Source organism: Dermacentor variabilis, chromosome 1 (genome assembly GCF_050947875.1).
Source record: "Dermacentor variabilis isolate Ectoservices chromosome 1, ASM5094787v1, whole genome shotgun sequence".
NCBI lineage: Eukaryota > Metazoa > Arthropoda > Arachnida > Ixodida > Ixodidae > Dermacentor > Dermacentor variabilis.
Window position 1 is genome coordinate 161,356,704 of NC_134568.1, and position 9,668 is coordinate 161,366,371.

Genomic DNA, 9,668 nt, shown 5'->3' on the forward strand with positions numbered 1-9,668 from the left:
GCATTTTCGTGTCTGCGACCGCTGGTACGATCCTGCAGGATGTGTAGTCAATTCTGTAATCGCCAACTTACCCATTATCTCTTCTGTTATGCATCTGCAACCATGGAGGAAAGGCTGTGTCCAGCGAGTGGTAACTCTGGGTTAATTTTTGTCTCTGTGACTGTTGATGCAAGTCCACAGAAATTCCCCATTAAATTTCTTAGTACCTGTGAACTGCAATGTAATTTGTGTCTGAGGTTGCTGAAGCCAGCCTGCAGTGAGCCTTAGTAAATTGTTTAGTTGCCAGGATACGTGTGGTCTTTTCAGAAGTATTTGCAGCCATCGAACAAAACCCAGAATCAGCCTCTGGTAGCTTCCATCGAGACCGTCTGATATCCGCGAATTTTTAGGATGAACTTGTGTTTGTGTATTCCCGCTGAAGCAAGCCTACATAAATCCTCTGTTAGCTTTTGGTACGGGTGGACATATACAATGCATTTTTGTTTCTGTGACAGCTGAAGCAAGCGTTGCTAGTCAGCCTTTAGTTAATTGTGTAGTCGCCAAGGTACCTGTGACGGCTTCAACAATATTTGGCTGCGACCACAGAAGAAAGGTCACGTTCAGCTTCTGTTTAGTTGCTCAGAGGCCTTCGAGCCTCTGAACACTTCAGGTGAATTGGTGTCTGTGACCACTCAAGCACAGCAAGTATCTTGTAACTTCTAGTGCCTGTGAAGTCAGTTTGGTTGTGTGCTGAAGCAGGTGTCTTGTAACAGATTTTGTACCTGTGAACTGTCTAGTAATGTTCGTGTTTGCAACTGCTTAATTTATCCTTTAGTAATTTTATGAATGCAGAGTGCATCTATGAAATTTTTAGTGCTTTTACTGTGTGCAACCACTGAAGCAGGCCCGAAGAAAGTCTGTTGTAGCTTCCTTCAGGGCTAAGATACCTGTGAAGGTTCCAGCAAATATTGAAGTTATGTGCCTGCGACCATTGAAGTGAGCTAGCCCGCAGTAGCCCTCCTACTAACTGCCTTTGTACCCCTCACCTTTGCAGAGCTTTTAAATTCCTTTACTGGCCAAGGTGCATCTGCAAATTATTAGCTCAACTGAAATGGTCTCGTCACTACACGAAAGAGTCAATGTTTGCTCTGGTGATCTTTACCAGAATTTGTCATGGATGCAGAGCGCATTTGCACTATATATGGGTGATCATACAGCATCTGTTTGTTTCAAAGACCCCTGAACTAGTTTCAAGTAACTTTATTAAGGCCTAATGCACTTGTAACATCTTTAGCATAGCTCGTGTTACTGTGTGTAACTAGTAAAGACGGCCTACATAAGGCTCTGGTAAGGTTCTTATAGTGGCTAACATATCTGAACTTTTCAGCAAATTTTGCGTTGATTTGCCTGCAACCACGGAAATGAGCTAGCACCATGCCTCAACTTTCGTAGTGGCCTCGCCACGAGTTCTTAAATATTCTTACTAGCCAAAGTGCACTTGTAAACAGCTGAGTTTCTTCACTGTTTTACTGGCCATGGTGCGCCATAACTTCTAATGGCTGAACTTGTATGATGAAATTATGGAGTCTTATTTGTTTGCGTTGATGTGCGTTACTTAAAACTGAATGCATTTGAGTGTTGAATTTGTGATCTTCCTGCAGCTGTTTTATTGGAATAAATCTATTTCTAAAGAGGCTGTCAAATGATTCCGCAGCCTGCAGAACTTAGTTATGTAGCTTCGTTCGTGTTAGCACAAGAAAGTGCAGCTTGCATGTCCTGACTGATTATAGTTTGTGCTATCTGTTCTGATATAATGCATTTTTATCAGGTTTTCTGTGATGTTTGAGTTTACCCTAGCAGGGAATTATTTGCACAGTACTTAGCTGCACTGCAGCCTGCTTCAGATTGCTTTGAGATGTGGTGAGCTGTATTCCTGGCCTCTCTCCTGGTACTTCAACTTTTGCATGACGAAAAGGTTTGGTCGCCTTATGGGAGCGCTGGGATGGAGCTTCAAGAGCTATGCAATTCTTTTTCATCCTGACCCACTAGCCAACACAAAATCAGGCCGAGCTTACTTTGTTAGCGGTATGTGGGAAAATGCAGCAGGACTGCTGTACTGTTGGGGCACATTCTGAGAAACGTTTCTGTTATGCTAATTTGTAATCAATATGGACGTCCTGTGCATGTTCTAAATCATCAAACAAATGTCCCACAAACGTCCTTTGGATGAGTGCTGACACAAGATATCCCAGACGCGTCCTAAACCCTTACATATATGTCCTTAAGGCGAACTGGGGATTATGCAATAAGAATAATCCACATTGAAACGTCTCTTGGACGTCCCAATATACCATTATGACGTTCACGGGACATTTCTGGAAATGTCACTTCGCGTACATAGGACGATCACATGGACATCCAAGAATGATCCACATGACTTTTACATATGTCGTAGGGACGTTAGAATGTCCCATTTTGGACATCTGGTCGACATCTGTAGTACTTTGGTGGTCCAATGGGTCCTCACTAGGGAAGAGAAGTGGAGAAGAAGCACTATATAAAGAAGTCAAGGGCACTTGGGTATCCCTACGTGGATGAATGCGAAAGCATTGCGACGTCTTCCTGATGAGTCGTTTTACGAAACGCAACGACATTGTTGTCACGTTGCCTTGTATCATTTCTCGCATCACGTGCCTCGGCCTCGTTCACGCACCTGCGTGGACGTCCAATGGAGCCGGCCACAGCTGCTGACAGAGAAGTCAAAGTATAAGGTTCCTCCATCGGAGCGCACGCCAGAAATCACCGAAATCACCGCACTGACTGTCAGTGGGCCAGCGCCGTCAGCGACTTCGCAGAGGGAGGGGTAGTGTGGGAACGCTGGCATGATGGGCGGCATCGGAGCCAGCTCTAGAAGACGACGACGACGGCGAACGCGCGAGCAGTGGCACGAGCGTGTCTTCGTGATCACGTGCCTTTCTGTGTGACCTGTGACCTCCGGCCACGCCGCTGGATTTTCCGCTTCATGAGCCATATAATGCTTTCGAATTAAACAGTAATGTGTCAAAACGTGCCCGCACAAACGCTCAAACATTCATATTCGTGTCGCATATATTGCAGTAGTCAATAATTTTTGTATCGCGGCGCCGGCTTGTTCTTTCGTCTGCTTACGGTGCATTAGAAAAAAAAAAAAGACGCTAAGGACAGCATAGGGGAAATTACTTGGCGCAAGTCCGACTATTTTTTTTTTGTATTTTGCCTCATTCCATACTTAGATATTATGAAATAATAAACCTAAAAAAAGTGTCGCGCGACTACTCGTGCGGTACTGTTTTGTGGTTTTGCGGGCTTTCCTTCAGGCTTGGAAACTACTTTCATGTAGCGCGTATTGAGCAACAGAAAGCTGGATCGGGAATATGCTAGGGTGGTCTACAATTTGCGCATTCACACTTTTGCTCGGAATGGAATGTTTCAGAAGTTTATTAATTAATAAAAAACTAATTATGTAATTAGGCGAAATACAAAAATAGTCTGACGGTAAACAACACTACCTTGGTTCTGTCCAGCTATGTGGCACTCGCATATTTTTAAATTTTTGCACAAGTAACGTGGGGCACATGGTATATATACATCCGGCCCCCCGTCCTCGCAGATGGTCCCGTTACTTCGATTTTTTTTTACGGCGAAGCTGTATATGGCTAGTTTCCAGCGGATTGATGTTTGGAGACCAAAAACCGTGAGTCGATCCCGAAGATAGCGCAATACTGGGCCGACCCGCGGCGGAGGTAAAGCAGGTTTCAAGCACTCCGACAACTTGCAAAAATAAGTTTAATATCTTGGGTCTAAATACAACCCGTATCAGATATTAAGCCGATATGAACAGATGATACACTTCGAACCAGCGTTACTTCGAACCGCGTCGAGCAGGTCTACGTTCGCACCACCCTCTCTTTGTGGGCACTTGCGTATCTTCTTTCCTTTCCTTCCGCTCTACCGTGATCGAGACAAAAAAGCAATGTAAGGTATAATTTATCCTTTTCTACAATAACGAAAAACGCTCTCTTACCGCAAGGAGAGAGACGGGCGGTGACGCTCACTTGAAGACCCCACGTATACCAGCTCGACGTGACGTCATTGATTCTGACGGCGTCGGTCCCCGGTCTAGTTAACTTTATATCGGCAACGATGGATTACGGTACATTTTATAAGAGAGCCAGAGACTGCATTTGGCAACTTCTGACAACTTTTTCTCTGTGATGACAACCGCCAAAGTATGAAAATATATATTTAAATCAGTGACGTCAAACTGACACCGGCACAGTGGTTCCGGCGCGAATTAAGAAAAATTCAATTTTTTGATATTTTGATTTTATCCTATAATAATGGACATCTCACGGCGACATTAACGAAGAGATACTTTTGAAAGAATACTCTACCAGTTTAAAATGAGTTGGTGTTTCTTTTTGTTGCTTCTTTAAGTGATGACTTCCTCCTGCGTGTGCAGGAAATGACGATGTCCGATAGCAAAACTGTATCAGTTCTAAGGTGGAGTTTCCGTGTGAATCTGAAGAGATTCAAATGTACGGTTTATTATCATAGCGTCATCTACTAGCTACCCGCTCTACACCTCAGCTACGGTTACTAAGTCAGCACATCGGTATTAACCTTACTTTCTACAGAATGTGTATGTGTCACTTCTCTGATTAGTTGTTTGTAGTCTTCATGATCATTTTCAGTATGTTTTTATTTATAAAATACCTTACAAGGCCCCTACATGGGGATTGAGTAAGGGGCGCATACAATCAAGTACATACAATCTAGTAACAACAATAATAAAACAGCAGCCAAGTGCACAGCCTAAAAGTCAGAGAAACATATTAGCTACATAAAGCTGCCTATGAGTGCAATAAAAAGGAACTCTATAAGTTTGTAACAAACGTATAACAGTGCAAGAAAAAGGTAGAAAAAATAACACAGAACAGTGAGTGTGATATTAATGGTTAACAAGGGTTAAAGGGAAGCTGAAAGGTTTTCCAGAAAAAATGTGTGAACATGTGTACATAATGGTTTTCAACCCTCCGAATTCGAATATCGTATCGAAATTGAGCGAAAGAAAGCGCAAATATATTTTATTTCGACGAAAAGTGCAGCAGCGGACACGCCCAGCTCGCGCTTCTCGTTTCCGCCTGTGATTGGTCGGGCGCCTCGTGACATCAACTCTAGTGACCGACCGCTGCCGCTACGCATGAAGCGCGGTGCCAGGTAGTTTGGTGCTGTAGTGGAAAATTAAGAGGTAATGGAAAATTTAGAGAGACTGCGTTTTTCTGAGAAGTTCGGCGTTACTCCCTACATGTACGAGCTGATTGCGAAGAGCCGGCCTCTCGAAGAAGCAAACGATGCTGGTGCGAGCAGTGCTTTCGACGCGAACGAAAGCGAAGTCTTGGGATCTCGTGTTGGAAATGCTCTTTGGTGAGTATGTTTTTTGCAAAGCGATCTAGTGATCTCGCCGATCTTTCGCCGATCTAGTGAGCTCGTTTCCGGTCAAACAACTGTAGTGTTGTGTTCCTGCATGCCTCCTCGTGGAACGTAAACGGGGATGCGATCGTCGACATTTGTGCGCTGTCCAAAGCTGTCGGCAATCTACAAAGACGGTTTAAACGCGTGAAAAGCTTCCCGGTTCATGCAGTACGTGTAGTGACCTTCATCTGTGCGCCATCCGCACGCTACTCGTAACCGAAGTCGTAAAGGCGGCGAATTCCGTCGGCTACGTGGGACCACTCTACATACACGCAGACGCACCAACAAAGGAATGCAGGGTCGATCGAAGCAGATTACGATGGCACGCACGCAGAAACAAGCACGGTCAGGCACGGTCGCGCAGGCTGCGAAGGAACAAAACACTAGAGTTGACGTCACAACACCGCGGTTTCCGGTCTCCGCTCGCATCGTCAGCGTCAGCAGCAGCGCGCGGCATTCGACGGGGGGGGGGGGGGGGGGCGGAGCTACAGCGCAATTTTAACCGACGATTACGTCGCTCCTAATTGAACCCCCCCCCCCCCCCCACCCCAAATTTTACCTACATGATTTATAAGGTTCCCGCATCCGTATATGAGCGTCTTATTGAATTCGACAGACTCTTCAGCTTCCCTTTAAGCGAGTTCAGTGAGTGCTTGAATTTTGCACGGTCAGCTTCCGCAACAATGTTGTCGGGGAGGTTGTTCCAGAGCCGAATTTTTCTCTACAGAAAAAGAATAACGGTCTAATTTTACACCTGCACTAAAGTGTAGTAATATTTCGGAAACTTACGTTACTCTCACATGTATATTATGAAGCACAGAAATCAGTTAACTTACAGTAGTCTTACACACTACACACATAATGTATACGTCAGTGCTCTTTTTTTTTTAATGCAGAGGCAAGCACAATATGGTCTTGTTTCTAGTATACATGTTAATTTTTCAGTCCTCCTAACAGAAAAACGAATAGCTGATTATACCCATGCAATGAACTGATGTGCCTTTCAATTAATCTTGCAATCAATCGCAGATGTATTTAGGGATGTACGCAAATACCAGCTGATTTAAACTATTACGCGCTACACGTATTGGAGTTGCTTCTAGTTCTAACAGAAGGAACCTCTGGCTCTGGCAGAAGAAAGCAGAAAAGACTCGTTATTACAGTGTTTTATACTTGATCGTTTGCCATGGTCTCTTCTGAATGAACAGTGTCCCCGTTTCCCGCGTTCAGCGCAAAAAAGAAAGCCGCTAAACTCCCACGAAATGTCCAGTTTTGTCTCGCTAAGCAACCTTGCACCAGAATGGGGTGGGCAAGCATACTTGTGTGTTTGCGACTGTAAGAATGCTACTCATTGGAGACGTTGAATGCAGGTCGAAATTTGAGTTGAGTTCTTCAGACGCTTTGCCTGGCAACTTTTCTTTGTTTTTTGCTAAAGATGTCTTTAGAAGTGCCCCACTTGTGTTTGGCAGCTTCATCTCCCTTTCCGGTGGCTTAATAAGGTAACTAGGCAAGTTCGCAAATAAAACTAATCGGGACGCAACCTCAGCCTTTGTCTGAATTTTTATTGCAGACATGCATCATCATCATCATCATCAGCCTGGTTACGCCCACTGCAGGGCAAATGCCTCTCCCATACTTCTCCAACTACCCCGGTCATGTACTAATTGTGGCCACGTTGTCCCTGCAAACTTCTTAATCTCATCCGCCCACCTAACTTTCTGCCGCCCTCTGCTACGCTTCCCTTCCCTTGGAATCCATTCTGTAACTCTTAACCTTCCCTCCTAATTACGTGTCCTGCCCATGCCCCCATTTCTTTTTCTTGATTTCAACTAAGATATCATTAACTCGCGTTTGTTCCCTCACCCAATCTGCTCTTTTCTTATCCCTTAACGTCACACCCGTCATTCTTCTTTCCATAGCTCGTTGCATCATCTTCAATTTAAGTAGAACCCTTTTCGTAAGCCTCCAGGTTTCTGCCCTGTACGTGAGTACCGGTAAGACACAGCTGTTATAAACTTTTCTCATGAGGGATAATGGCAACCTGCTGTTCATGATCTGAGAATGCCTGCCAAACGCACCCCAGCCCATTCTTATTCTTCGGATTATTTCAGTCTCATGATCCGGATCCGCCGTCCCTACCTGTCCTAAGTAGATGTATCCCTTTACCACTTCCAGTGCCTCACTACCTATCGTAAACTGCTGTTCTCTTCCGAGACTGTTAAACATTACTTTAGTTTTCTGCAGATTAATTTTTACACCCACCTTTCGGCTTTGCCTCTCCAAGTCAGTGAGCATGCATTGCAGTTGGTCCCCTGAGTAACTAAGCAAGGCAATATCATGAGCGAATCGCAAGTTACTAAGATATTCTCCATTAACTCTTATCCCCAATTCTCCCCAATCGAGGTCTCTGAATACCTCCTGTAAACACGCTGTGAATAACATTGGAGAGATCGTATCTCCCTGCCTGACGCCTTTTTTTATCGGAATTTTGTTGCTTTCTTTATGGAGGACTACGGTGGCTGTGTAGCCGCTATAGATATCTTTCAGAATTTTTACATACAGCTCGTCTACACCCTGATTCCTCAATGACTCCATGACTGTTGAGGTTCCGACTGAATCAAACGCTTTCTCGTAATCAATGAAAGCTATATATAAAGGTTGGTTATATTCCGCACATTTTTCTATCACCTGATTGATAGTGTGAATACGGTCTATTGTTGAGGAGCCTTTACGGAATCCTGCCTGGTCCTTTGGTTGACGGAAGTCTAAGGTGTTCCTGATTCTATTTGCAATTACCTTAGTAAATACTTTGTAGGCAACGGACAGTAAGCTGATAAGTCTATAATTTTTCAAATCTATGGAGTCCCCTTTCTTATGGATTAGGATTATGTTAGCGTTTTTCCAAGATTCCGGTACGTCCGAAGTCATGAAACATTGCGTATACAGGGTGGCCAGTTTCTCTAGAACAATCTGCTCACCATCCTTCAAGAAATCTGCTGTTACCTGATCCTCCCCAGCTGCCTTCCCCTTTTGCATAGCTCCCAAGGCTTTCTTTACTTCTTCCGGCGTTACCTGTGGGATTTCGAATTCCTCTAGACTACTCTCTCTTCCATTATCATCATGAGTGCCACTGGTACTGTATAAATCTCTATAGAACTCCTCAGTCACTTGAACTATCTCATCCATATTAGTGATGCTATTGCCGGCTTTGTTTCTTAACGCATACATCTGATTCTTGCCAATTCCTAGTTTCTTCTTCACTGATTTTAGGCTTCCTCCGTTCCTGAGAGCGTGTTCATTTCTATCCATACTATACTTCCTTATGTCAGCTGTCTTACGCTTGTTTATTAACTTCGAAAGTTATGTCAGTTCTATTCTAGCTGTAGGGTTAGAGGCTTTCATACACTGGCGTTTCTTGATCAGATCTTTCGTCTCCTGCGATAGCTTACTGGTATCATGTCTAACGCAGTTACCACCGACTTCTATTGCACACTCCTTAATGATGCCCACAAGATTGTCGTTCATTGCTTCAACACTAAGGTCTTCTTCCTGAGTTAAAGCCGAATACCTGTTCCGTAGCTTGATCTGGAATTTCTTTATTTTCCCTCTTACCGCTAACTCATTGATCGGCTTCTTATGTACCAGTTTCTTCCGTTACCTCCTCAGGTCTAGGCTAATTCGAGTTCTTACAATCCTATGGTCACTGCAGCGCACCTTGCTGAGCACGTCCACGTCTTGTATTATGCCAGGGTTAGCGCAGAGTATGAAGTCTATTTCATTTCTAGTCTCGCCGTTCGGGCTCCTCCACGTCCACCTTCGGCTATCCCGCTTGCGGAAGAAGGTAATCATTAACCGCATATTGTTCTGTTCCGCAAACTCTACTACTAACCCTCCCCTGCTATTCCTAGTGCCTATGCCATATTCCCCCACTGCCTTGTCTCCAGCCTGGTTCTTGCCTATACCTTGGCATTGAAGTCGCCCATCAGTATAGTATATTTTGTTTTGACTTTACCCATCGCCAATTCCCCGTCTTCATAGAAGCTTCCGACTTTCTGGTCATCATGACTGGATGTAGGGGCGTATACCTGTGCAACCTTTATTTTGTACCTCTTATTAAGTTTCACAACAAGACCTGCCACCCTGTCGTTAATGCTATAGAATTCCTGTAGGGTACC

At 44.4% G+C, this 9,668-nt stretch overlaps 1 pseudogene; it reads right to left on the reverse strand.

The window, feature by feature from the left end:
- Nucleotides 1-3,707: 3,707 nt before the first annotated feature.
- On the reverse strand, nucleotides 3,708-3,882 carry LOC142567723 (U2 spliceosomal RNA; annotated as a pseudogene).
- Between the last annotated feature and the right edge of the window lie 5,786 nt (nucleotides 3,883-9,668).